The following is a 23,302-nucleotide window of genomic DNA, read 5'->3' on the forward strand; positions in this document are numbered from 1 at the left end:
TGAGACTCCCATGGAGCGGCGTCTTAAATTGCCGGCGAAGCTTTGTTTTCGCCCCCGTTTGAGGCATCGTGCGTATGGCCATATGACCATCTAATTGGAAGCGTACAGTGAGCCCCAAGCGGAAGGCTGGCAGGACACTTCTGTGGCAGCCAGCTGCGAGATAAATCATCCGCCTCGGCGGCAAACAAGGATGCCCCACGCGGCGTCGCTCAGCGAGCGGGCGGCATTAGCTGCCAGTGTCATTGCCATTGTCAGCGGCATATCATCCTCATCGTCCTCATCCGCATCCGCATCCGTATTCCTATTCCAATCCGCATCAGCGTCAAAGTCCTGCTGCTGAACCGCTGAAAATCCGTGCTGTGTCCGGGGCCATATAAATTTCAGCAATGAATGAATCAACTTTACGAACACCGAGGACACATGTGACTTGCTTTACGGCCCCCACCGCCATCCTTCACACTTCTGGCACTGAAAAAAAATGTTTCCTGATTATAAAGAACATATTAATATATGTGCAAGGGACTTAAAGATATGTTCGAACATTAAAATTCAGTTGTATGATGTGAGTAACATGTGTTCTCATATATTTTATATAAAATACAATTTTGTTTAGAACTATAAAAAGAAAATGGAACATTCCTTTGAAAAGGTTTTTAATAATTCTTAAGACTTTTGACTAGAACATAATAGAATAAACTAACGCATCATATCAAATTATATAAAACTGGCTACAAAAAGGATCTTAAATGTACAACATTTCAAATAATCATTATATTCTTTGTAGGACATTAAATTAAAATAAAAATCCTAAAGGGTTTTGAACTTCTGAGTGGGAATTATATAAATCAGGGTAGGAAAATGATCTGAAGTCTATCATATTCTAAATAATGCTTATTAGTTAAAATAAGTGGAGATAGAAAGCTATATTAGTTTTGAATAAGTATTTCCCAAAAATAGTTTTTTAATTTCAGTAATATTTTTAAGGCAATATCTTAAAGTCCCCACATTTTTCTCCCTGTGCAAAACCTTATGTGTGTGCGTTTAATGTGCCTGTGTGTTTTGGGCAGTTCACTTGATATGCTCACTCACTCTCTATCTGCGACCAAACTTGGACTTGTCAATGGCAGAAGTGGGAGTTGGGAGCAGGCTGCTCGAATCTGGGATCTGGAATATGGAACCAGGGAGCCGGGAGATGGGCGATGGGAATAAGCTGCCACTATAATTACAGCAAAGGCCAAAGGCACACACAGCCCGGCTAAAGATATTTGTATCTAGTTTCTTTACTGCTGGATTTACTGCCCAAACGGAATGGGAAGTGCTTCAAGGGAGTGGGGATGGGGGTTGGGTCTGGGGATGGGTCCAGATAACTGGTGTCCAGAGCAACCATTGTGAAGATGGATTACCATGGCGGCAGCGTCAACAGTTTTTCTATGTGCGAGCATGTTTGAGTGGGCGGGGAGGGGCGGTGAGGGGCGGGGCGGACGAGGCGTGTGTCTTGTTAAAACTGCCAACTGATTATTATCACCTTCCAACTGGCAGGCCAGTCATTGACACCCATTGCTGCCGTCGTCCTTCAGCTCGGCCATCGAGGATTCGCGATTGTACACTTAAAAAACTGAGGGAAATTAATTTCATATTAATTTAAATTTGATTTTTCTGTTAAAGGAACTTCTTTGTAATAGTCAACTTATTTTAAGGCACGAAATTATTTTTTTCAATCGTTGAAAGGATATTTGATCTTACTCCCCAAGTTTTAAGGACCATAACAGAACCAATTTGAATGCTGGTTATATTTATATTCTGTTCTATTATTATAATATATATTATACATTATATATATATATATTATAAAATTATTTAGTTATTTAGTTTAAAGAGCTTGTCAACTTGTGAACTGGTCTCCCTTACCTTACATTCAAATGCCATTAACTTAATAATTTTGAAATAATATTACAGTCTGTTTAGGAATTCAAAAAAATTTTAAATTCAAATATTCCTTTAAAAATATTAAATTTAATTTCTTTTTTTTTGGAAAATAAATTTGTAGCACTTTTTTTCGGTATAGTCCCTGATGCTGGAGCTCAAACTTCTCGGACTTCTCGGACTCGAACTCGGCCACGCCCACCGCCCGAGTGGCGCCCTCTAGTGTCTGTCACTGGCAGAAGTCGTTTGCTGTTTGCTTTATTTCTCTTTCCCTTTCTTCATCTCCATTTCCCTTCCCACTTTCTCCGCCCACTTCATCTTGCTCTGCGGCAATGAATCGCAGTTTTTGATTAGCTACAGACAGCTGAAAGGACGAAGGACGAATTATATAACCGTGGCAACCGCTCCGAAGTTTTTCTTTTGTTTTTTTTACATAATTCCAACGTTACTTAATTACTGTTTGCCAAAACGAAATTAAGATTCACAAAAACAACCAAATTTGGGAATGAAATTTGTTTCTAATCCTAAAATCCAAAATACCATTTCAAATTCCATATCAGCTTTCACATTTTTGGCCTTTAATTAAACAACTTCGGAAACACAATCAATTCGTATAGTTTAAAGCTAATTTGCTTAATTTGTGCAACAAAAAATGATTTAAGCCAAATGTAATAAAGCTGCATAAATGGTCGATCGATTTTGCATTCATTACCAAAAGACGGCGGGTGGGCGGTGTTTTATAACAATTTATGACCTGCGACCCATAAAATATGCGGCTTATAAACTGCATAATTTACACAGGACCTCACACACACACAGAAATATAATATATGGACAAACAAAGTCAGATTGAGATATGAAGCATTGTTAAATCATATATGAACTCGGCTGGCTGCTGGGCCAAAAGTGCTTATAAGTAAATAAATGCTGCCACATGGCAAATTATACAGGTATGGGGTGGAATGCCGGTGCAATTACAGGTGCAGATGCAGAAACTCAGATACTCAGATACTCGGATACTCGGATAGCAACTGCTGCAAAAGAGAGCTTAAGCTGTGTGCGGGGATTTCTGCTTTTGTTTTCACTGCAGCGGTTTTCTGTCGTGCGCTCTGCTTGTAAAACCAATAAAATCAATTAAAAGGCACTCAACATGCAAACAATTATATGCAAATTTATTTATACACACACAGCCAACTAGAAGCACGCAATGCCAATGCAGTGAGAGCAGAGAAAGCAGTTCGCAGGTGGAGTGAAAGTCAAGCTGAAAACGGTTTTATACCTGTCAAGTGCTCGCTAGTTGGGTATATTGCGCTCACAAAAATGCTGGGAATATCTAAGTCCTTAAAGAATAAATCCTTTAGAGGAAGTTCGGGCTACCTGTATAAGCTTCTTGCAGAGAAAGTATATATATGATATATGTATGATATATGATACAACAACATTTCGAAGTTCCTGTTTGAAGTTACAAATATTTTATTCTTATTTTGGGTATGGTTGCAAATATTACCATAATAGTTTTATGTAAAGTTAAATAAAGTTAAAGGTATAAAATTAAGACATGGACTTATGTATGTCATGAAAAAATAAATACCAAATAAAATAAAAATATGACAGCTTTTATCAGAATACGTCAATCTCTCATCCTTATAAATTGTTTAAATTTTCTATTGAAATTATACAACATTTAAAACAATATTTCATCCTTAATTCAGTAGTGAAAATATTTAAAAAAATTAAAACATCAGTTTTTACCAGGTATCAAAAATTCGTAGTACTTAGCAGTCGAAAAGCCCCTAGTATTTGCATATGCCGTAGAAAAAAGCCCGCAAATAAATATAAATATACAAGGACTTCTGGCCAGCAGGAAAAATAAAGCAAAATGGCAACAAGGAAAACAACAACAAAGCAGCTCAAAGCAAAGGCAATGAAAACACAGGAGGCGGGGAAAAGGGGGCGGGCCAAAAGGGACGAGGAAAAGCGGGCAGAGTGAACCTGTTGCGCACAACAACAACAATCCGCACGAAACAAACAACAAAAGCAGCAAAAACAACAAAGCCAGGACAAAGGTCCTGTGAAAATTCACTGCAAGAGAAGAAACGGAATGGCATGGTAATGGAACAAAATCTGGGAGCAAATAAGCAAAGAGAGCGGTTGAACAGACAATTGAAAGGCTGGTTGAAAGAAAGAGCGACCGCAAAGAGCGCACAGATGAGCTGCGCATGCGCTGAGCGAAAGTAGAGCAGCCAGCCAAGGAAATTGAAAGGGAAACGAGCGGAAGAGAGGGGAACGCTTGGGCAGCGGAACAGTTGATAGCTCAATTGGCGCTGCTCGAAAAAGGGAAAAATCGAGGGGGTGGGAAAAATGGGAAAAGAGAGCAAGCAGCCTCGTTAGCAGCGCGTTCCACTTGCCACTCCGTTCCCATTTACCGTTGTCAGTCGGAAAATGTGCGTGAAAATCATTAGTCTTCGTTAGGCTTTCTTTGTGTCAACAACGTGTTGCTCCCTCCAAGTGAAAAATCGAAAACCCACAATCGCCCCTCGCGATTTTCCGCTCGCGTTTTCCACAAGGACTAACAAAGTGTTTGTGTGTTTTTCCGGGCCCACCAACCATAAACGAGTGTGCGTGCCAAAGTGCAACAAGTCTTAACCGTAATTTAATTGCAACAATTTCTCCGCTCTGCACATTTTCCGGATTTTCCGTTTTGAGCAAGTGAAAAACACGACTCGATCGTATCGTACCAAGAAGATATATCAGTGTCGCAGTGTTCGTGCAAAGTGGAGCATTCATCTCCCAAAAAAGAAAACCAGAAAACCCAGTCAAGTAAGTTCCGTTTTTTGGCGCAAGTAAAACAGAAAGGAAAGGAAAAGGACTATGAAAAGGAGGAAAAATCCTTATTTGTGCAGCTTTCATTTTGACGCAGTGCACAGAAACTAAGATGGTGGAAAATTGGACTAACCAAAAAAATACTCAATACGACTAAAAAAGTGTTTTTTTTAAATTATTAAATAATATTTTTAACTTCAATTAACATTCTTATGACAATAAAGTTCTGTAATTTTATAGCCCAAACTTATGGTGATAAACAAAACTCAGAGAATTTGTTTATAAAGAACTTTTAATCCAAGAAACGAAAATTTTTAACAGAAAAAATAAAATTCAAATTAAGTAATTTAATAAGCAAAACACTTCTTTTAATGAATTAAAAGTTAAAGAAATATTATATTTAATATAAATTTAATGACCGCTTCTTCCATTATTTATTTCTTGTGATAAACAAATGTGTTATACATCGTTTTAAAACTTGTTCTTTCTTAAAATCATACAAAATAACCTAACTTGTTACTTAAATCATATTATTAAATCTGAAGTGGGAATACAAAACAATTCTATAAAGTGGTTTTTAAAACGAATAAGCAAAAAAAGTATTAAAAACACAGTAAACAAACTGATTTGGAATTAAATTAAAAAGCAAATCTTTTTTTACTGTTGTCTTCAAAAGACTTATCAAAGAAAATTTCCATTATTTTGGGGCTTTGGCAACTTAAAGCGGATTTTGCCCCCAAGATTGTAATGGCAGGTTTTTGGGACAAAACTCTTGACATTTTCCTCTGTGTTTGTGCCGACTTCCGAGGTGCTTTTTGTGGGTCAATGGTCGCTCAAACACTCTGAGGACTTCAAGAAGAGCTGCCGGCGAAGGCAAACTCACAATAAAAAGGAAAGAAACCATGTTTCTATGATGTATACTTATGCGTATTTATACATATTGCCCTGCTAAGTGGGCTAAACAAAGTCAGCGAATTCCTCGCAGTTGGAAAACTTTTGCCAGACAAACAGGCAAACAAACAGCAGCAAACAAAGGCAAACAAATCCCTGGGACATTTCCCGGAATTTAATTCAATAAAACGAATTCCAGATCTCGGGCACCCGGGGTGTCCTTTTCCACTCTTGCTTTCAAAGTTGTTCTTCATTTTTTTCTTATTCTCGGCTAAATGTCTGCAAATTAACTTTGCGAAAAGCAAAGAAAAACGCTCAACGAACGAAATTCCATTTGACAAATCGCAAACGTAAATAGATCCCCCAAAAAAAGTGTCTCCAAGTCGGGATTTTTAAATGCAATTTAAGTTTTGTGGAACTCTGACTTGGCCACTTCTGTCCAGACTCCTTTCCCCACAGATAAATGGCAAGGGCCAAAAGTTGCAAAATTTAACATTAACCTTGGGGATGGTTTCAGCTCTTTCCCAGCTCTTTGGGCCCACAAAAACCTCGTGTAATAGACTCACAGCCAAAAACTAAATCACTGTCATTGTGGTTGGATATTCACAACCCGAAATACGAACACATGCAGTGGGAAATTCACACAAGAGGTCACAAAAATAGCAGCTATTCACATATTAAACAACATTTATTTTTTGTATTTTTTATTCAGCCAAGGGGTGCTTTTTTATATATTTGTTGATATTAATAGTGAATCTTGTGTAATTTTAAAGTGTATCTCATCAAAATATTCTAATATATTATAACTATATTATATTATATTATTATTATAATGATTTGGTCACTTTTGTTTATATTTCAAGTATATGGTAACACTACCGTGGTTTTTCCGGCTCTCTTCAGAACTATTTTTTCCACCACATTTGTTAATACACAGAGAAGAACCAAAGATATAAAGTGAAGTGGGTTGGAATCAGAGTAAAACGAGGCAGAGGCAACTATTGTTAGGCAATGATTTGCAATTTGTTTGAAAAATGCATTCGCAACCACAAAAGACAAACAATCTGAGGGGGAGTTAAGCCGAGCACAAATAAAACCATAAACAAACGCACCGAGCCAAAGCCCAGATACAGATACAGATGCAGTTGCAGATGCAGATACAAATAGCCGGTTGCACAGATGCGGATGCGGATGCGGCTGCAGTTTGCATTTTGCAGTTTTGCGGACTGCTGGATTGCTTTGGCTTTCAGCTGGAAAAGCGAAAGCTGACAGGGAAATGGAAAATCGAGGACCGCAGAGAAGCGGGAAATATATAAAATTGCAGCCACAACCGTCAATTGCTGGGCAACCAAATGTCCACCCATTCTCCCCTCATTCGAAATCCCACCCAAAGTTCCCCAACCCAAGTCCCGCATTCAGCCTCATCAGCAATCCGCGACAATTCTTGGCAAACTACTTCTCCGAACGCTCCACTTTCTACTCGAGCACTCCATCAACGGCTTAGGGGAAAAGCGGGAAAGCGGGGGAAAGTGGGGGAGGCAATTTCATATGCGGAACCCAACTGCATACAATTACAAGCAAGATGCAAAGTGTGCATCCAAGTATCTGCCAGATACTTAATAGCAGCACTGCAGCAGCAGCAGCACGAAATGGCTCGGAATGCCAAACGAATTCATATTTGATGTATGAGCCAGCAGCTAGGGATGTTCAAAGGAAATGCCAAATGAGATGTTTAAGCATATTTTGCTCAAAGAATTCTGGCAGCACAGTAAACTCCGTGTGAAAGCTGATTTGCAAAGAAGCAGGGAAAAGCCCGGAAAAGTTACGAAATTACGAAGTGTTCAGCAAGAGGATAAGGGAAATGTGATAAAATATATTTTCTATTGATTACATGGGGGATTACTAGAAAAAATTCTATAAGGAAATGGTTGCGTATGTGAAAATTAAATACAAAGTGATTTTTAAATCACTGAAAAGGTTCGAAAAGGGAAAAAACAATCTAATATATGTATGCCATTCCCAAAAATATCTCAAAGATACAATACTGTACACCTAGAAACTAAAGCTTTAAGTCATTTCTGTTAAATATGATTTTTCCCTTCAACTCATAATATTCATAAAAATATAGGAGTATACTTAGAGTTCTTTTATAATTATGAACAACTTTCACTTGAGTTAACCCCCGCTTTTCCGACCTGAAACAGTTTTCCCCGCGATGATTGCTCGCCTGCCTGCCAATTAACATGTCAAGTCAAGTGTCGGAAGTTGTTGGTTTTCGGCTCGCGAAAGGCTTTTCCTCTCCGGCCAGCAGCTTTTCCAACTTTTCCACGCGATTGGCCGCAACATTCCCCGACACGTGTTCCCCGGGCCAACTTTGTTTTTAAATCAATTAAAGAGGCAAAGTTGTAGTGACCAATGCCGAGCAATTTGCGGCACATATCCTGCGAATCTCGGGGCGGCGACTCAAATGAAATGTCACGCAAGCAAATGAAATGCGAGACAGGATCCGGACTCAGATCCCCAGATCCAGATCCTGTGCCATTTGCCCGGCAGCCTCAGGAAGCTATTAAATCTACATAAAATTGTAGAAATGTGTGGCATGTTGAGCAATTACAACTCCGAGTTTGGGGGGGAAAATGTGAGGGCGGACGCACCTTTCGGCTGACATGCTCATCTGAATGCAAAGCCCGGCCATGTTTCAGTGGTTTTCCAAGTCCCCCCTTTTTCCCACCCCCTATATAGTTTTATTCTCGTTGTTGTGCAGCTTAAGAGCCGTTAGGAAATTGCACTTGCCATTCCCGCCCAGCTTTTCCAGCCCCCTTTTTGCCCCGCGAAGTGGGCGTGTGAAAAAAGAATTAAAGTCAAGTGAGCGCACTGAGACTGAATACATAAAACGGGAGGCAGGAAAATGGGAAAATGGGGGGGGGACTCGGAGGCAGTGAAAGGGCATTCAGTGGGCGTGGCTGCATGCACAACAACAGAAGAAACCCACCAAACAGCCACCAACATCAACGTCAACGCCAAAGAAAAGCCGGAAAAATGCCTGGCCAACAACAAAAACTGTAGGAGATGGTGGAAAATATGGTACTCTGCATGGCTATTTGGCCATTTTTTTTAGGTGCCTTTCCCCGGGTGAGAAAGGTATAATTTTCGGCGCGACATTTGACGCGACCGGGGGGCCAAAATGAAATGTACAAAAGTTTTCCCATTTTTTTCCACCGGCTCTTCGCTTTTCCTGGCCGAAAAAGCTGAAGTCCAAGATCCTAATCGCGACTTAGCCTGAACGGGCAATTATTTGGGCATTTATCAAAGATTTTCTTTTGGAGACGGGTGACCTCAGGGGGAAAATCAGAAAAGGTGACAGCTTGCATGGGATTTATTCAAAATTGTACTGCAGGACTTACAAAATCATGCTTAACACTCAAATGTTTTGTATTTTTATATGTTCTATATAGTATATTTATAAAACCAAAAACATGTAAAGTGTGTATGTAAACATATACCATAAAAATCTTGATTTATTTTTAGAACTTCAATTCAATCATTTCGCTTTTTGGAACCGAAACCCAAACCCAAGCCCATTACCATTCCAAGTCCCCAGTCAATTTCCCCACATAGAATTTTTTTCCAACATTTTTTCTGTGAAAAATTAATTAGCATAAAATACACACCAAAATCAGTTTCGCTGCGAAAGGAAAAGTAAAAATGGCAAAAGAAAATTATGGTAAAGGGAAATAGAGAATGCGGGATAATGGGGAAGGGTCACGATACTGGGCAAGGGTCAGGATGGAAAATGGAAACAGACATTGATAAGAAATCTGATGATTCAACTTGTTAACCAAGGGCGTTGGAGGACCAGCAAAAAACCAGAAATTGATTGGTGCTAAAGGAGAGGAGGGACATTTTTCAGATGGATATCTATATGAATGAAACATTTTTTCGGTATAAAAAGATGGAAATCCTTTCTGTGGACCTTACATTTTTGAAATAGATAGGAGCCATTTTGTATTTAAATTCTTAAAGTGAATTCCATTAGTCACTCATAGTTTTCCTCCAACAGTTCAGAGTTATTCATAACTAATATATCGTATATAGCGTTGGAGAACCAGCAAAAAACCATAAATTGATTGGTGCCAAAGGAAGGAAAAGACATTTTTCAGATGGAAATCATTTTCATGTTTAAAAAATGGAAATCCTTGCTCTGGATCTTATATTTTTGAAAGAGATAGGCGACATTTTGTATTTAAATTCTTAAAGTGAATTCCATTAGTCACTCATAGTTTTCCTCCAACAGTTCAGAGTTATTCATAACTAATATATCGTATATAGCGTTGGAGAACCAGCAAAAAACCATAAATTGATTGGTGCCAAAGGAAGGAAAAGATATATTTCAGATGGAAGTCATTTTCACGTTTAACAAAATGGAAATCCTTGCTCTGGATCTTACATTTTTGAAGGAGATGGAGCCATTTTGTATATAAATTCTTAAACTAAATTCCTTTAGACACTTATAGTTTTCTTCGAACAGTTCACAGCTATTCATAATTAATATATCGATTTCCTCGAGACACAGGCTTATTTTAAACTGTTTGCTGGACCGCAAAAGCCTTCGAATAATTTTAATAAACAACCGAAATTTCCCCGCACAAATACGAGCAACCCAAGCCTTTGCCAATTGAGAGATCATGCTGATTAAACTTTCAATTGGCAGTGTCAAGGCAACGCTTTTCCATTTTCCCCACCCATTGGCACCGCAAGCCAGCCCACTGATTTAGGTGGGTGGATGTCATACCCATTGCTCTGCCGGGGGGCTCGAAGAATCCTTTCAATTTCCGCTGCTCCACGAAAACCCACAGACATGCGAAACGGTTCCGGGCGGAAAAACCTTTGCCTGTGCGAGGAGACTCCCTAACCGTTAGTTTAATTTGTTAGATTAGTAAACAAATGAAAATTAATTGAAGCAAACGAAAAACTTGGCCCCGAGCGAAACGGTTGAGAGGTTTTCCAAGGGGGTACTGGGATGAAATGAGGAAAAACTTTTTCCTCGCCTGCCGTAGATAAAACGTTCGGCGAAAGGACCTCTCTATGCGTGTGTGTGTGTGAGGGGAATCACTACAACAAAGGTAGCTGCAAATTGTTTCTGCTCTTTAAGGACTTTGCACAAAAAGGGTGGAGGTGGTCGCCTTGGTGAAAGTTTTGCTTTCACCCCTGTATAATGTCTTGATTTTCGTTTCATTGTGCGGATTTGATTAACTTAATTGTTTGGCCGTAATCTTCGATTTGCGGGTCGTCCTTTTGGTGGCGGTAAACAATGATTAACGCCAGCTCAACCGGCAGGACGAAGGATCGCGCTAAGCCGCTTTTAATGGCATTCTAGCCGGCATTATACAACAAAAAACTAGGCAAAAACAAAGGGGCCAAAGGGACGCGTGTCCTGGATTTGGCTGGCGTTTTTAGTTCCTGTCTGCGAGCAACAAAAGCGCAATGTCAGCGGGAAAAGCGGGAAAAGCGGTTGGGAAAAAGGACACGTAAGGATGGGCGGGAAAATGGATTGCACAAGCACAAGGCACCAAAGCAAAACAATCGAAAATTATAAAATAACAAAGGCGAGCAAAGGCGAAAGGGAATCGATTGGACGAAATCTTTTTATGCCGCCAAGGATCTGTGTCCTTTTTTATGCTGTGTTTTTATTTTTGGTTGTTGTTTCTGCTGTACGCGTCACGTATTGTCAATAAAAAAATAATAATAAGATACAATAAATTTTTACCTTTAACGAGGGGCTGGGGGAGCGGGGGAGCGGGTTAGAGCGGGACATGCGTGTCCTTTGCTTTGCTCTCGCTTTTCCCGCATTTTCCTCGCTTTTCCCGCCTTTGTGCGTATAGCGCGCCACGCACAAAATATATAAAAAGAAAATAAACACAAGAGGTCCTGCCAAAAAGGGGGAGGGGGGTGGTATTGAGGGTCCTGCAAAAAGCAAACAAAGGCAATGACACGAAACGATGACGACGGTCCTAACAGCAACAGCAACAACAACAACAAACATCAGCATAACAGCAGAAAGCAAACAAATAAAAGGCGCAACAATTGCAAAGAGGGAATGTGGAACTTTCACCCCAGACCACCCACATTTCCCCCACGACTACCACCCACTTTCCTTTGGCTTTCGCCAAGTGCGTGTGTAATTGAAACTAGGCGCCTCAGCTGGCTATGCGTACATGTTTATGGGACCAGGATAACCAGGATACGAGTATATATCCCCCGGGGAGGTAAAAAGGTGGAAAGGTGGAAAGGCCACTGAACTAATGCGGGGATTTCCTGGACTGGAACTATATCTAAAGCCATTCACGGCAGGTGAGTGGGGATAAGCCCCCGATGATGGAAACTATCGGTTTAAAATGCCAAAAGGTGGGCCAACAAAGGGCAGGGAAAATGGGAATAAGCTTTCAATTCCCTGCTAAAGATACAATATAGGCTGGGAATTATTAAGGACCCTAAGCGGATGACCTTTTATTATCCCATGAGAACCCCTAGTATTATATGTAATGATCATATGATTTAAATATTGCTGACTTGTAAGATAAATTTTAGATGGTATATTTATTAAATTTTTAAAATAACTAACAGAGCTCTCCATAAAAATTGTTGTAAATGGTTACACAAAAAATCCATTATTCTATATTAATATCATCACTATATTCTTTTTATTCTGGAATATAAATTTGGTCTTTTTAAGTAAATACACAAAAATCACTTTTAAAAATGTATATTTTGAATTTAAATGTATCTTAATGGATCGGTTTATAAACAATGTTTATTTATGTGTCCGTTTTGGTTGTATAAAAAATGATGCTGAGTAAATTATAGGCTTTCCATATATTTTAAATTGTATAAATTATTTTGCTGAGTAAAATACAGGCTCTCCACTTTTGTTCAAATTAATATTTTCCCAAATGCTTGCCCCCCGCTGTTCAGCGAAATATCTCAATCGCAATGCAATAAAGTACACAAATGTCGATTGCACAGGTCAGTGGACTAAGCAGGGGTTCAAAATGCTTATTTAACCTGCTGTCCCTGGCCACGCCCACCAGGGAGCACCGCCCCCTTAACCCCAACCCAAAGTTGGATGCATTTTTAGACGGCTATTTGACTGTTGGCCCTGCCCGATTGCAATTCCATTCCTCGGTGTCTAGACTCGAGCGCTACTTTTCATCGAGTTTGTCTTTTCGCCGGGCAGTGGACAGCGGGAAAGCGGAAAAGCGGAGTGGATGAGGCTAAGTCGGAGGATTTTTGGGGGATTTCCCGCAGAGGATCAGCAGTCCGCAACAACAACTTTCGGACGGCTGCAGCAGAAAGCAGCGGAAAAATATGCAAAAAGCTTGAGAGAGCTCAGAAGGGCAGGGGTCATTCAGCGAGGCGGAAGAGAGTGCGGCAAAAAATTCGCAATATTTGTAAAAAGGACTACAGACAATTTGCCTTTAAATAGAGCGTGGCACTTCAAACAAGTGAAGCCCTTTTCCCTTTTTCCCTGGCAAGGGGGGCTTTTCCCACCCACCTTTATGCAGCAAACAAAACATGAAAAACGAAGGAAACAAAAATGAAAGAAAAACAGGGTGGATCTGCAGGAAGAAGCGGCGAAATATAAAGAAAAAAAAATGGGAATCAAGAAAATGAAAAGAAAATAATATAACGAGCGCATATTAAAGTGGGTTTATTTATTTTGCCCTCGACGCTGTTGCCACTTTGGCCAAAGGTACAGGACACGCAGCGGGGAAAATGCGGGTGGAAATGGGCGGAAAATGGGTGGAAAATGGGGGGCCTTTGGAGTGTCGGGATGAGCGGTTGTTCCCTTTGTAACTGTGTGTTTGCTGTCGTGTTTATTAAAAAATAATTTCCATGCTCAACTTGGCAATGCCGCCTAAGCCGTCAGGAAAATACCCAACCAACCCACCCACCCATTTCTTGTGAGTATGTGTGTGTTTGTGTGCTATCAACAGTTTGCATTCTCAAGTGTCCCAAGGAAAACATTTGAAACAATAAGCTCGCAGGACCTTCCACCCCCTGGATAACCAACCACCCACCCTCTGCCGCCCACTCATGCAAATTCAATAATGCGACATCGACAACAACACTAAATTATTCAAGCCGGAAAACGAAGGAGAAAAAATGTAAATCTGTGATTTTAATGCGTTTGCCAACTGTAAACATAAACCGAAAATATTACAAAACTTGTGCAAACAGGCGAGGCAATAAAAACTGAAGAAATGCCAAGGGAAAGTGGGGCTTTCTAAAAGAAGGAAAAGGGAAATGAATACGATTACGAATACGAATGTGCGTATGTCAATTTAATGGGCGGAAACTGCTTCCAGTGGGCGTGGCACATGCCGAAGTGCTTTGGCAGCTACCACCGAAAGAAATATGAAATATTTATATGAACATTTTCATTTATTGAGCGTAACAAATGTGCACAAAACAAGGTGAAGTCCTGCGAGTAAAAAGTGGGGGGGGTTGATTCACGGAGAAAGGTGAAGGACGCAGGAGGAGGAACCCAGAGAAGAGCTCACCTGTGCGGGTTTTTGTGCGTGCAGGATTGCCATCATCATAATCATTGGCAGATGGCCCTGTCCTTCACCCACGCAACCCACTTTCACCACCCACTCTTCAGAGAGAGGGAGACAATCTGGCCATACTTTCTCCCCGACCCACTCGAAACTTTCGTCATAAATATTGTGTCTACAGTTATGATACTCTAGAGCAGGAAATGCAGGGTATACCAATGTTTTTAGTGGTATACAATACACATAAACAAGGAATTCGATTTAATTTTAGGTTTTAGGTTTTTATAGAACCCAAAATTATAAGTTTCCTATCTTAGTTTATTGGTTAGTCATTAAAAATGTAAGTACTAATATAATCAATGTATTTTAATATTAAATATTTATTTTTATAATAATATCTTATGTGCTCCTTAAAGATCTATTCGAAATATACAAATATTTTACGAGGCTATACAAAGATGATTCATCCACATTCGCTGAAAATTTATTAGGCAATTTTTATATTACAGAAAAAACTCTACTTTAAATATAATTTTCAATAGTAAGGTCATTTAAAAAATCTTTTTAGGCCAGTTCTTCGGTTTTTAAAGATAGTTATTTGTATATTATAGATCATCATATATTATAGATCATAGAGGTTATTTAAAATTAAACCTTAACCTAAAAATAATTTTAAAAGTAAAGACATTTTCACTGTAATAGTTTTGGAAACTAAAATATTTTTAAATATTTGTTGATATATGATATGATATTAAGGACTGACTTTATAGGGAATACAATGGATCTGTTTTCCACCCAAAGTTCCCCCATTTTTTGTGTTTTTTGTGTGCTCGCTCTGCTTTCTTTTGTTTTCGCTTTCGCTGCCTTGTGCTCTTGCTTTCACTGGGCCTCGCTCTTTTGTTTGTTTATTTGCTTGTTGCGGTATTCGGGGAAATTATTATATTTTAATTACACATGCGTTGGCTGCGCAGTTGCAGCGCTGCCGGCGTCGGGGCAGAGCAAACAGCCGAGAATGGCCCAAAAAATATAACCGCAAAAATGTAAATGAAAATGGCGTGAAAAATCAGTTTCATGGTTTTTATATCCCTGTTTATTTGTTGTAAATGAGCACATTTCGTTGCCGATGTGGGCGGTGGGCGGTGGTGAGGTGGGGGCGTGGCAGTGGGTGCGGACATAACGGAAGTTGATTATGACCATTTAGCATGGCCATGGCCACGTCGAACGAGCCTCAAAACGTGGCCGAAATGTATGTGTTATTCGTCCTGTTGCCAACGCTTTCGCTGTTGTGTCGGCCTAATTAATTTTTGTCACTAATGCTTATATAGTTGGTAACGGTAACGCTAACGGTAATGGGACAGGTGCTGCTCAACACTCGGCCAAGCAGCTTTATTACCCAATTACATTAGCAGGAGTGGGTGTTGTTTTTTGTTCAGGGGTGTTGGCGGTGCTATAAGGAGGGGGTTCCGTATAAGGTGAAGATTTTTTTTAATTTTCTACAAGAAATAATATTCAAGGTGCACCGAAGAAAACATTACCTGAATGATTTAAGACTGTAAAAAAGAAGGGATCAAAAAAATAATAATTCAACTGGATTAAAAAAATGTCTCACATACAATAGTTGGAAAAAAAGGCAGTATTCAATTTGGTTACTATTAAGATAACCTTTTCAAATCAGCAATAATCATTCATTTTAAATTCCCTTTATATTTTTGTTAAAACTATTCATTATTTTGGAGCTAATATCATTATTTGTAAGCAAAAAATAATGATACTTTTGTTATCGTTATGATTTCGCTATTTTTCGATATTTGATATTACACAAAGTGCGTTTAAAGCCAAATAAATATTTGGACGATTAAAATGTTGTGTTGCAAAGTCATCATTCATCAAAAAATGTTTATAAAAATATAAAACCAATATATCTTTTAAAAAATCACCTATAATGCTTATGACTAAACCTTTTTTCTCTTGGTGTATTGAAAACCCAACAATTGATGTTTTTGGATGGGAAAATGCCTGGCGCCCTCCAGCAACTGCTGTTTTTTCCACTTGCCGCTCCCTATCATGCCGCCTATCATCCGCAGCTCTCAATATTAAGAAATAACAACTTGCCAAGGGCAAATGAGGACTCGAGGACTTCAAGGAGGAGGTGCCCCAGAAGTAGGGGCTCCAGGGGAGGGGCCCCAGGACCGGGAGTCGTGTGGCAACTTTGCTTTTGGGGTCTGGGATGTAAACAAGCGAGGCAAATATTTAACTCGCAGGCACTCACAGCGGTGTCTCCTTCGTGTCCTTCGTGTGTGTGTGTGTGTGTGCGTGGAGGCTGCCACAACACACACATACACACACTCTGAGATATCCTTTGGCGCTCGCAAACTTTTCTCCTGCGAGGAGCTTGCGGCTCCGCTGTCGCTTATTTGTCGCAGCAGTTGAGCTCAAAGCTTTGGCTTGTTACACTTTATGAAATCAGCTGCAGTCCTGCCACGCCCCTATGACCCCTGACCCCAGCGCCTTTTGAAGCACAAGTGTTTATGTTTGTCTTGGCGAAGCGGCGGCTCATAAAGTCCCAGGCAAGCGAGCTGCCAGGACCTCAACATCTCGGCATCTCAGCCCCTCCGCTGTCAAAAGTCACGTCGTGTCCTGCGTCCTGCGAATGTGATTCGCCTGCCCTCCTTCCATCCATCCCCCCAGGAAAACCCCCGCATCCTTCTGGCATGTCTCTGCCATAAACTTCAACTGGAAATTGTGCGTAATTATATTCAATTTTTATTGCCTCACACATGAAATGGAAACGCTGCAGCAATTTCAGAAAGCGACTCACCAAGATTATCCACATGCAAATTGTTCACATGGCATGGGGGTGTATAAAGAACTGGGAGTTTAAGTGAAGCAACGATTTGGTAAATTGATTTTAATCAAATCAGTAGAATGTTCTTGTTCAAGCTTTCTGAAAAAGGGTTTTATTTAAATTACAGTGAAAAGTTACTTCATTTTACAAGCTTAACAAACAAATTAGTTTACCACTGTGAATTTATGATTCACCATTTAATATTCTTTGAGAGCTAAGTTCAACTGTACAGTTTAGAGTAAAACTGTAATAGAAACAAATACGAAAACTTTGGCAATACGTACGCAAAAACCCCCGAGGACCCTTAACGATCTAAACAAATTGGATCGCTTTTTATGTTCCTGTATCGCATTACCGCCTAAACATGTTTGGGCACCTTGCTCACCTGAAAAGCTCACCCCCGAAAAACCCTCCAATTGAACAATCAATGTCATTGGATCCAATTTTCCATATGTTTTTCCCACTCCCCGGGGGCTTGGCTTGGCATTTTCCTGATTTTTCCCGCCATTTGAACAACTGCTTTCTGGGGTTTCAGTTGGTTGGTCGGTTGCCACTGGCAGCCGCCGTATGAACTTGTTTGACATTCCACCGACAATCAAATTTAGATGCCCCGATATGCCACGCCCCCTGCCCTCCGCCGCCCTCGAACTTAGGAGCCCCAGACAATTGTTCGGTTTGCCACAAAAGCACTTCCCCCGCCGCCTTTTTTTTGGTGGATTCCGCCTCCGTCAGCAATTATTCAATGCTTAATCATCAGAAGGCATCAGCGGCATGAATGGCATAAATCTTATTAAATATTCAAATAACACAAAAAAGTGTATGGCGAACCAGAAATGCGGGCATAATTAACGGCAATGAGTAAAAAATGAGGGAAAATGACGATGAAAAACCACAAATGGTCAACGAACGTTTGGGGGAGGCGATTATGATTGCAGTAAACACGGGGCACTGGGGAAAAGCGGGAAAATTGAGGGGGCAAGTTCTTCTTTAGGCGTAGCCAATGCAATTATTTAATTTCCATTTTCATACACACATGTGGGCGTGGCGCCGCCCACGATGGGGAATTGCCTTGGGCTGTCGTCATCGTCGTTATCGTCTCCGCAGCGCCGGGCGGCCGAAACTATTTGAATAACGCGCCATCCACGCCCACGACCTGTGAGCCTCTGACCCCTGACCCCTGACCCCTCAACCAACCACGCATTCCGCACACACATGTGCGCACCACCCCCAAGGAACCCACCCATGGTGTCCCCTTCGTGTTAATAGTTTTCCCTTTGTCCCAGGACTTTTTCTGCTGTTTACGTTATCGCATGTCCTGGCTGGAAGTGAACTTAGTCGGACCACAATTACTGGAAAATTAACGCAATTAGATTTGCCCGGGCCAAGCCTTTGATCTTTGAAGCCTATAAAGTTGTATAAAAAGCAAGCATTGCAAGGGCCATAAAAACTATATATGGATAACGCTGAAAAGGCGGAGTCAGTAGAGCCCTTTGATAGAGCTAATTTTAGGAACATGCAATACAGAAAACCATTTTCTAAAAATATATTTGTACTATATAAGAAGTCGAAAAATACAAAAAAACATTTTCTAATACTAAATACATACTATATAGTTAAATATACTACAGAACTGGAGTATCCTGATAAATGATTATGTAGATATAGAGCCTCTGTATAAGAATTCCTTATACCAGACCTAAGATTTATAATATCCAAATAAATATGTTTTAGAAGGGGAAAATACAATTACTCCTTATAAATTTAGTTATGTAAGAAAATGTTAGAGTACCTTCAAAATCCCTATATTATTTTCAATTGCGACTAGATTACAGTGCTTATTTCCCGATTCATATAATATTCTCGCTGCTATTTATTTAATACGTAATTTCCATTAGCATTGGAGGCCCTCCCAGGGGCTTATGAATAAAGTATATAGCAATTCCAGCAGAGCTATAATTTTGTGGCTGAAAAACATGTCTGTAACGAGACCGAAACATGACAATATAATAAGTAATATCAAACTAATTCGTTTTCCCACTCTCTATATATTTGCAGAGACATTGCATTAGTCAGCAGATCGAGGACTACTGGTGTACGTGACTTGTTCTTTTCCAGCACTCAATCGAAAGGTAAGAAGGCCTGCTCAGGACCTGAAATATATATACATATTCGGTACATATGCAGGGGATACTAACTCTCTCCAACGCCAGGAATCCAAACTAATTAAGTTGAGACCCCTATGAAACACGCTTTAAAAGCACTGAAAACAGGTGGATAAAAAGGGGATATTGTGTGCATGGGCAGGGCTATAAAAGGGGGTTGTCAGCTGGCTGGAATCTTGAAAATGTTTTATTCAAAAATTGCTAAAATATTTGGCAAGTGAGTTAAAAGTTTCCTCAGACGAGTCTGTCTGTGCTAAGTCTGTATTTATGTTTGTGTTTGTCTTTGTGGAGCATTTTTGCCTAACTGAGGGAATTTATTATATAATCAGGATTGGGGGAGGGGGGTTGAGGGAAGCTCAACGAGCATGACAAATTTTCACTTTGCGTCAGGGAAAAGTTGCAACAAACTTGCAACAGCGAAAATAATTTCGCTCCTCGTTGAAAGTCAAAACACACAGCCCGAAAAAAATGCTGTTAGGAAAAATAAGGGAAAGAAAAGAAAAGGAAAAGCGACGGGGAAAGCCCAGGACGACTACTTATCTGCCAGGACAGTCAGCCAACACTTTTGGCCAGGTGCTGCCAATTTGGGCGTTAAGCAGTTGCCAGGACTCTCCAAAGTCCTGGGATCCTTCGAGGGGTGCCAGTTGGGAGGGGGGTGAGAACAACTTAAAGTAAAGCCCGAAAAGAGGCCACCAAAAAAATCGGGGACTGACGGCCAAAGTAATGTGGCAGGCAGCTCAAGTGCAGTGGGGCGTTGTCTGTCTGAATGCCGCAGGGGGCGTGGCAGGCATATGCATATAGCCAAGCTTTTTGCTTTCTGCATTTTGCCTTTTGCCTTTCGCCTCTTGCCCAGAAATATGTGTCAACAGAGAGGCGAAGGCGAAAGTTTGCTCTGGCAACTAGTTTCCATTTTATTTAGCTGACAGGTATGCTAAAAGCTAAAAAACGACCAAGAAAACGGAGACCAAGTTGAAAGTAGTCAAAAGTGCGAGAATGAGTCCTGCTGCATGAATACTTTTTGGCAATAAGGATTGGGGAAAGTGGAAAGTGGTTGGGGGAGTTAGGGGGTGTTAAGAGGTGCCTCCTCCCAAGGACAATATGTGTGACAGCTGGCATTGACTGCCTCGCATGATAACAGAAATAACAATAACCGGGCCAAGAAACAAAAAAAATGTGATATAGCAACAGCGGCAGCTGAAAGGGTTAACAAATGGCAGTCGAAACTTTGGCGCTACTGTCAAAATAAATGCGAAGCAATTTATGAAATATTTATGAAGTGTGACATGGCTGACAATAAATATATATGGGGCTAGGAGGCGCCCCTTATCCACCACCCAAAAAAACCCCCAGATTTGATCGAAACAGACTCCAACTGGCGCTGACAAGTGACGCGAGCCAAGGACAAATCCGGATATTTGTGCGCCTTAATAAAAATGCGAATAAAACGTGCGGACGTCATAACTTGGCCAACTGATTGATGGCTGTGTTTCGTCTGCCGCTTTGCCCTTGCGTCATTTGTCAGACACAAAAAGGGGGTGGGGAAAGTTCACAGGTCAGGGAACTTGGATGAAAAAAGATAGAAGATAGAAGACAGCCGACCTAAACCTAAACCAAAACCAAAGACAGGAACTGCAGTTTGTCCAACTGACCAAGTTTTTGTAGCTGTCGCTTTATTTGCAGCTCAGCTAAATGGAAAGCGACTAACCCTTAGTGGCTCCATTCCTGGCCAGTCGACTCCACTCCATTCCCACCTCGCCAGTCAGTCAGTCAGAACCAGTCAGTCAAAGTCAAGCACGTCCGAGCTGCGTTCATGTCACAGCTTAAAGTTATATTCACATGATATAGGAACAGAACAGGACTCGCACGTATATTTACCATTTACCGCAAATATTACACGGAAGGAAAATGAGTGGATTTAAAAGCTAAAGTTGTTGGGTGCAATATCCAATTAAATTTGCAGGGCGTATTATTTAGAAAATGTTTCCGTATGGTCTTAGGACACTTAATTTATTTTAAACTACTTACTAAATTTATTTTGAAAGAAATCATGGGAACATAAAGAAAAAACATAATATTATTTCAAATATTAATATGAAACATAATTGCTTAGGTTGATTTGACCTTAAAAAAAATCCTGTAAGGTATTCGAGAATGATCAATGTCATAATACCCTAAGGCCTTAACATTTCCACTAACTTTCTGGATTTATTTAAAAAAAGACCTGGCTATCTCCAGGAAAAATGAGAATTGGTATATTAAATGAAAACATACACATTTCAAGTAATGATATATTTAGGAAGTCCTAATTTTTTTTAAAGGAAGGCAGTGGAATAACGCTATTATCACGTATATAAAATGTATTTCGAAATTTCGTTGGTTTAAAAATATTTGAAACGAACGATGAATTTAGGCTGATATTTTTGTATGTCTCTGGAATACAAGCTTATGTTAATCGAAACATTGTGCCTACAATAATAATCAGCAGACTTATCATGAATAAATCATCTAAAAGTAAGGTTCCCAAATTGAAATGTCTATATATAACCCAATAAGATATCCCTTTTTCCGCCGTGCACACAAACCCGCTGTGGGGCTGCTGATGATGATGATGATGATGCGGCTGAGCCCGAGGATGCTGCATCTGATGGGGGACTGCCATAAACAACTACGAGTCTTCCGGCATAAAAACTTATTGTTGACAAAACCTCATGACACACAGGCGTGGGCCGAGGGCCGGAAGGCTGAAAAGGGGGGCCTGGGGTATATGTACATATTGTTAAAGTCCTGGCCCGGCTGGTGATGATGCTGGTGTCCTGGCTGCCACAGCGGAAGTGTCACCATTTGTCAAATAACGAAAATTGAAAACAATTTCCACATAGCAGAGTACCGACTCTGGGCTTTTGTCTTGATCAACCTCAGACAGACGGGGGGTTTTTCTCTCTGTGTGGGGGTGTATCTATGTGTTTGTCTTAAGTTTACCGATACGGCAAACAAGGCCATAACGAGGCGAGTTTCTTTTTAAAGCTAAGAATTTCCATTGCTGGAAAATATTATCTGGCTCCCTGGGAAATTGCTTGCGTGGCTGTCAGCTTAGCTGCGGCTTTGCTCCAATTTCCCACTGGGTCGCCGTCATCATTGTTGTTGCTGCGGTTGCTGGTGTTGCTGTTGTTGCTGCTGTTGCTGCTGCCTCGCTCTTTGTCGACACTTCTGTCACACTTTCACACGCCTTTTCCCCCCGGCGAAAGGACTCGCCCCTTCCCCCTTTTGGCACAGCCCATTGTTTGCACGCACACCAGCAAACCGAGCCGAGTTTCCCCGAGCAGCAACATACACACAAACATATGCGTTTCTCGCTTCGAAAGTTTAATCGAAATTATAAACAACAAGACAAATTGCTTCTTGTTGCAATTTTCCCCCAACGAAACATTACTGAGAACCCGTATCCTGGCAGGCCATTGTTGCTGTTGCTCCTGTTGCTGTTGTCCTGAATGTTGCTGGTCATGTTATTATTGCAGTTGCTGCCCGGGCTCTCCTTTAAGTTGATGTTGCTGATTTTCCAGCAACTATTACTGTTGCTGAGGTTACTTGTAATGCTTGAAAGTTTTAATGTTGTTGCTCCGGTGTGCTAATGGCATTAGTTGCTGCTGCCGCGTTTCATGTTGCGGCTGTTATCTTAACAACTGAGCTTAAGTTGGTCTAATGTTACCTGAGCAATTAATGTTGCACTGTTGCTTTTATTGAAGATGTTGCTCTTGTTCAAGTTCCACATACTGCCAATGTTGCTGGTTGTTATGGTGTTCTTTGTTGCTCTTACTTTCATTGATGTTGCTGTTGTTCATGTTACTTTTTCTGCTCTATGTTGCTACTGTTACCGAAACAGTATATGTTGCTGCTGTTACTGGGATGTCAAATATTGCTGCTGCCCCGCATTTTGATCACGTTGCTGCTAATGGTTGCCGTTGTCAATTTAGCTGATGTTGCTCCTGCAACAGCAACATTGGCCCAACTCCTTGTTATTGCTGCTGCTGCTGCTGCCCAGGTTGCTCCTTGATGTTGCTGCTGGTGTCCTGATTGTCCCCGTTAAAGTTTCTGTCTTTAATTTA

General features: G+C 40.5%; 1 protein-coding gene across 3 annotated transcripts in view; it reads left to right on the forward strand.

Annotated features, from left to right (window-relative positions):
* Positions 1 to 23,302, forward strand: part of Con (leucine rich repeat protein connectin) — a 151,478-nt gene that overhangs the window by 104,039 nt on the left and 24,137 nt on the right. For 2 of the 3 annotated variants that reach the window (XM_070995977.1, XM_070995979.1), the window contains one exon: positions 19,093 to 19,166. The gene's annotated coding sequence lies outside the window, so the exon portion shown is untranslated. Of the gene's footprint in view, positions 1 to 4,378; positions 4,744 to 19,092; positions 19,167 to 23,302 lie in introns of those variants that run through there. The other variant, XM_070995978.1, reaches the window with a different exon arrangement.

The sequence above is a fragment of the Drosophila suzukii genome, chromosome 3, assembly GCF_043229965.1.
Source record: "Drosophila suzukii chromosome 3, CBGP_Dsuzu_IsoJpt1.0, whole genome shotgun sequence".
Taxonomy (NCBI): Eukaryota; Metazoa; Arthropoda; class Insecta; order Diptera; family Drosophilidae; genus Drosophila; species Drosophila suzukii.